The following is a 6,858-nucleotide window of genomic DNA, read 5'->3' as shown; positions in this document are numbered from 1 at the left end:
TCTTCCTGGCGAAAGAAGAGAACAGAAAAGATTCAACTGCACCCACAACAAAGAGAGTTTATATCCCTTTCAGAGCTTATTGGAAGATTTAATGGAATGCTCCCCTCATACTCGTACAGATCATCTCCTCATCACCTCTGAGAATAATAATCTCCATATTATAACCAGGAAAGAGACATTTAAAAATAAGGTGTTAAATATATGGATGGGCAAGACTATATCAGATGAGAATGGCATGGGCTAATCCTTTAGTGAAAGATGAAACCATGCTTCAATAGTAGCTGATGGCTAAAGTCAGTGGCAGATGGCTGATATGCAAAGTCTGTTCTGAAAAAGAAATGAGAAATTTTTTGGTATTATGTGTGTTAGGGAGCAATTGCACAACAAGCACACGCCTTGCAAACTGTTGTTCAAAATCTCTCCATTTTCTTTGTGCATTAGGAACAGAAACCTGCAGTAATTTGAAACTCAGTGATATTCAGCATTCCAGGATACTGTTGTATCAGTTTATCAGAGAAATGTGTGATATGTAGGGCACAGATATTTCATGACAGCAACCAACTTTGGACAGAAAGAAACAGTGGCAGAAGGAAACATTCTCCCCTTACCCTCCTGTCTGAATGCGGCTGAATTATGGGGTAGTAAAAGCAGGATGAAGTTTCTGTATTTCTGATTCAGATTTGGGTTTGTTCTAGGAAGTTTCTTTTTCTTATGGAAAATTATGGTCTTGTTTGGCTTGGGGGGTTGATCGTAAAATTGCTTGGGTCCTGACAAGGAGAGGAGAAAGGAATTCTGACGGTAAATGGAATCTGGAGAGTAATAAAATACACAAACACAATGTGCATAACCTTTCAAGCAAGAGGCAGTCTAAGACACGTAAAATGTATGTGCCTCATACAATGGCCTAAAAGTCTGCCTGTCCAACCAAAAAATTCCATTATTTTTTCCTCAAGCTTTCAATTCCTAGGCTTAGCTTTGAAAACATTTTGCTGAGATCCTAAACATCTCTGCCCCAAAGAGGTCTTCATTTTAATCCTCGCTCTCAGAATTTACCTGCTGCTGTTACTCATTGGTAATTATTTCCTAGTTTATGTGCTTGGATCAGCCACTTCGGACAGCACCAGCAGGCACGGTCAAAGGCTTTGTTCAATCTTACCTATTAAACTAAAGGCTGAGATTATTCTCAGTCTTTCACCGCCAAGCTGTCAAGTGGGATTGCAAGAGAGTCTGTCAAGGGTCCATGCTACTCAGTATTTTCATTAACAACTGCAGTAACAAAGTAGAGAATGTCAATTAAATGCCGATCTAGGAGAATTACCAGCAATCTGTAGGGAAGAACTTAAATGTTAAATTAACTTCGTGAGCTGAAAGAAAAAAAATCAAATGCAATTCAGTAAAAACACATCCAAATGAAATTATGAAGTGGGCATTCAACTGATTGACATAGAACTTGTTTTTAAACCTGAATTTTTGATCCAGGAGGAAATATCAAAAGGCATCCAAAATGGGATGGTCCCATGTTTAGTCTATTCCAATTTCCATTAACTGATTATTTGATAGAATTAAAAAATACATTGGAAGATAAATTGTGTTTTTACACTATTGAAACAGCATGTACAATTCAGCCAACTGTTACTTCTGGATGACTGCAAGCTCTTGAGAGGAATGGCTGCCAAAACCAATATGGCAGAAGAATAATATTGAATCACAAAATAAATGTTAGTCACTAGTGCAGTACAAAAAAAGGCAAATATTTTGAGCTTTGTGAACAGAATATCAAAAGGAAGATAATCTCATTTTGCTGGCACTGAGGAGCTGGAATATTTTTAGCATCTTTGAGAAGGATATAAATATATCAAAAACTGAATAAAATCCAGGCAAAACATGCTAAGGAGTAGTACCTGTGAGGAAAGAGTGCAAGAATTTTGTTTGGCGCAGCAAAGACAAGAAGGAAGTGAGTCGTGATAGCAATCTCTTCACGCGTAAAATGAGTCTTTAATCTAGACTCCAGTCTCGTTCACAAAGTTTGAAATAAAAAGTAATCAGCTTATTTTATATCAGAACTATAGACAACGTGTTAAGAACTTTCTTTCTTGGGTGGTAGCTGGCATTGGACCAGAACGCTTAGCGGTGTTGTGGAAAGAACATCCTTAGCAATTTTTAAAAGCAGGTAGTTTAGACATACTGGTCCTGCCTCAGTGCGTGGGTATGAACTTGTTGACTTTAATTTTCAGTTTCAGCCTTGATTTTTGTATAATACACATGAAAACAGTTACCCCACTAAATAGGAGTAATCATTATTTAACAATCCCACCAGTTAACCTGTGAGATTAGTGTTTTGCTTGTATTTTTGCAGTTTTATTTCCAGCACTTGGCAAATCCGGGAGCTCCTGTTTGGCCTTCAGAACGGGACAGTGCTCACAGATTTCAGTTACACACATATGTTTTGTTTGTGTTTAAGACTTTCACAAGCTTTCACTTATGCATCCAGGACCCACCTCTGATTTTGTTTGCAATATTTTTATGTCTGAATAATGGAAATACCATAAGAATATCAGATGTCGCATTTAGTGGCCCTGAGGAAAAAATGTGAATACAAACTCAGAGATGTTTGGAAGTTTTGCGAATTCAACCTGCTTATTTGTGATATTTGTGCACAGGTCCAAATGTTTCTGGCAATATCTGTGGTACAGCAAAGTGCTTCTGATTAGAGTTTTAAGAATGTTTTTAGTACTTCTGTTTATTTGGAAATTATTTGCTATTTTATGTGTTGTCACTTATTGCATTGTTGAACTTCAAAAGCATATTTTATTCCAAAGAAAAAGTGGTGATAGCAACTTACAGATGACACAGCCTGAAACTTCACTGACAGATATTTTTAGCTGGAAGTTTTATAATTTAGCAGTTGATATTTAAAAAACTTTGTAGAATGACTACCCTAGAATTTATTTTACTACTTACTGGTGTGTCAAGATTTTGCCATTAACTGAAATGGAAATAAGTGTATGTCATTGCAGTTGGAATAAAGAATGTTTAACTGTCAGAGCGGCAAAACTAGAACTGATCCTGGTGAATGCTACTTTCTTTTATAATGCTCAAAGAAGTTCAGGGCCTTGTAAAACATACCAAGTTGCTAAAACATCATTCAAATATATACATGACTAATAGAATGTCCATAATAACGAGTAAAGGTTAAGGAAGGTGAAAGAATTACAGTACCATGTGACATCAGAACAAAAATCAAACCTTGCACTTCAATGAGAAGTATTATTTAGCAAGTGGCAAGCTGGGATGGTTAAGTCAGCCTGTGAGCAAGGACAACATTTACCTGTCCTCTTCCTTTAGGTCATTTTTGTTTGACCATGAAAGACTTCAACTTTTGGACTGTCTTTTCCAGCACCTTGTGGGATCTTTCCCACCGCACTGCTTCCTCTGAATTGCATAACTGACCAGAAAGCAGGGCCAGGCTAGCAAGTGGAAAAAGCCTGAACTGCATACAGTCATCCACTTCTGTAACTCATTTGCCCCTCATTTTCTCTCTTTTCTGTCTTTTTTTTAATTTTTCTCTTCAACGTGGAAGAGAATGAGTTATTGTGGTGTTCTCTCAAACAAGGCTTAAACTAGATGCAGTTTAAGTGCTGAATAATACCTCAGTTCTTAGCAGGTGCTTAAAGTAATCCCGAGTCTGTGACTACCATATGTGCTTAATTTTATGCCATGAATTTAAATCAATCAAATTCAGTGTATTAAAGTTAATATACATGTAGTAGTGCCTTATTCACAATGTGAGTGAAATCAAGAGGTTCAGGGATTATATACGTCTGTCTGTGAAAAAGGAGGTTGTAGTTACTACACAATAACAAAGTCACTGCTCAGTTAATGACTTCACTGACATTTCTGTATTCTGTACCCATCCTAGCTTCAGACAGCTATTGCAGGTATAATTGTTACTGTGAAATACCTGACTGGAGCCAAAGAATACATTAGGTAGAGGTAAACTGCCAGCAGTTGCTCTTTTAAATGAAGCTGGGCCTCATAAATGCGGAGGTCAATAAAGCATTGTGAAAATAAAGGATGCAGGAAGAAAAGTTCCATTCTCTTTTTTTACAGGGCTTAATTTCAGTAACAGTCACAATAAAACAGTTAAGTTTTTAAAACACGGACAAGTGGAAGATGTTGTAGCCAGATTTACCTGACAGTAGATTTCCATGTATGTTTTATGTTTAGGACATTTAGTTAGTGCTAAAGTCAGATGATGTGTAAGTAAAGAAAGTAAGTAAAGGCTGGCATCAGGAACAAACTTGTCCCATTTGTCAAGCAACAAGTTGCTAAAGACAGCCTGTACTTTAATACATTTGCTAAACCAAAATCTTAGAGAGACCTGTCACATTTTCTGTCACAGGTCTTTCCAACTTGTATTTTTGCCTCTAAGACATTGAATAATTTTCTTTGCCAGTTCTCTCATCTCCAGGAAAATCTGCATACATGTTTCTCAAAAATTTAGCATGATCTAACGGAATGAATGTTTTTCATGACAATAGTAGGAATGTTTGTTATGTCTTTGTAAAGTTAAATCCTGGAGAAGATAGACCTATAATCCTGCTTTTACTTAAATTCTGAAGTTGAGCTAACCAAAACCTCCCACATGCGCTGCAAATGAAACTAAGACCTGTTATTGTTACAAATTTTCATGAAATACTTCTTGCATTTTCACAGGGGCAGTACAGGGTTCCCTATTTTCACTTCTAAATTCAAATTCGTTTGATTGATTAAAAAAAAATTGTAGAGTTATCTGGCATGTATTTTCCTGCCTATGAAAAGTTTGGAAAGAAATACTTTTGTGAATATGTCCAGTTTTAAGTTTTCCTTAGGGAAAAATATAATTATTTTTGCAGCTGAACAATGAAATATTTTGTTTTCAATCATGCGCTGGATTGGTATTTTCTCTGCAGCTACGTTGTACAGAATGGCGAGAGATCAATACATTTGAGGTACTGATATAATGTATTCAATAATACATAATGTATTTTATAGACTTTTCAAAATATTGTTAGTGTTGTCTTTCTGTTCAGGATCCAAAGACTATCATTGTTTTTCTGTGATCCATAGGAGTACATTCGATGATTTAGTATTCTCAAGGTTTTTTTAAAGAAAATGGGATGGTTTCTTTTGTAGGATTTGCATTTGCCACGTCACATCTAGTAACAATTTACATAAAAAAGCTTAAAAAAAAGCCTACAAAAAAAAACCACAAACCAAAACCCCTCCTGTCTTAACTGCCTCGTCTGTAACCTAAAATGACTTAAAAGAAGGTGACAGGTAAATGTAGCCCTTGTTCACAGACTCACAGGCTCACAGGCTGGCTTAATCATCCTAGTTTGCCACATGTTAAATAATACTTCCCCTCATTAAAATGCATGGTTTGATAGTTGTGACTCATTGGAGACTGTGGTCTGTATTTGGCTGAAGTTAAATAATCCATAATAATAGGTCAAGAAGCAAGGAACATTTCTTCAACAGCATTTCTTCCATGCTGAGGAACCCTTCTGCATTTAGGACAGGCATATTAGAAATACATTTTCTGTGCAGAGGTGGTGATGGAGCAGAGCTTCGTTTTTCCCGGAGGCACAATATCAGCCCTACTCCTTGCTGCGAATGGTACAGTTGCCTCAGCAGCCCCGGGGTGCTGTAGTACCACAGGGGTGGTTGTACTTTGGGCTATAAGAACAACTGATTAGGCGTGACCTCTCAAGATTTATCATCTATAGTTGGCTCACACTTTCATGCTTTATTTCCAGTCTTTGAGGGTTGAAAGACTGTAATTTTACGAAAACACAAAGCTGAGAGCCTGGTTTAATCCCAAGAGCTAAGGCCACATGCACAGTCCTGTACCGTTGAAGACTTAATCAGAGCCAGCAGCTGGCCAGGAAGCTTTAATTTAGTATGTGCATTTTCTGATGATCACTATTTGAAAACTCATTCATTTCTGTGGGTGGTCACTGCACCATGAGGCTGACATGTTGCTTGGATTTCTTTCTTTCATCAAAAGGACACAAGTCTTCTCACTAATTATGACACTACATTTTGACATAGTGTCACAAGCATGTATTATGCCTGCATAAGGAGCTCATAAAGAGAGAAGCCTCGCTTCTTAAATGTTGAATGGCATGTATATATCTTTGGCAGGTCAATATTTGTTTGGAAATAAGACCTTTTGATACTGCATTTAATTCTAACTTCTTTCTCCATATCCAATTAATCTATTCACATGCCTTCACTAAGGGATTTGGATATCTGACAATCCTATTCCATTAGCTTTTGATGCTGGTACTGTGCTTTTAAAAGGAAGCATTCCAAAAGAAAAATGAGTTCAGCGAAAAGACTCTAAGCTTACCATTCTGCCAGGCTGTTGAACTTCTTCGGTTTGCTGAAGAGTGCAAATTGGCGGAGTATCTCGGAGCTTTTGTTTTTGAAGGTTAAAGGGGAAATTTTAGTCCAAAATATGTTCCGTAATGGTAAACTATGTAGTATGTTTTTAAAGTACTTGAAGATGCAGATCCAACTCAAATGTCAACGTATATCTGATTTTTATGAGCTCCATTGATACTGTTAGATCAGCTGATTGATTTCATACTTATTTTCCTAGCTTTGTATTGACAAATCCAACCATTCAGAATTAAGATCCACAGTCTGGACAATGGTTTATAAATAATGTATGTTTTTGACTGCATTGCAGGGAAGGTAGATACTAATTTTTGTCTGACATGGACTTCAGGCGTCTCTTCAGTTTTCTGAAAAGAAACTAAGGCTGAGATTGTTGTGAATGTGGGAGCTGGAAATTAAAAAAAAAACAACAAC

This window comes from Phalacrocorax aristotelis, chromosome 4, assembly GCF_949628215.1.
Source record: "Phalacrocorax aristotelis chromosome 4, bGulAri2.1, whole genome shotgun sequence".
NCBI lineage: Eukaryota > Metazoa > Chordata > Aves > Suliformes > Phalacrocoracidae > Phalacrocorax > Phalacrocorax aristotelis.
This window is presented reverse-complemented; position numbering follows the sequence as displayed.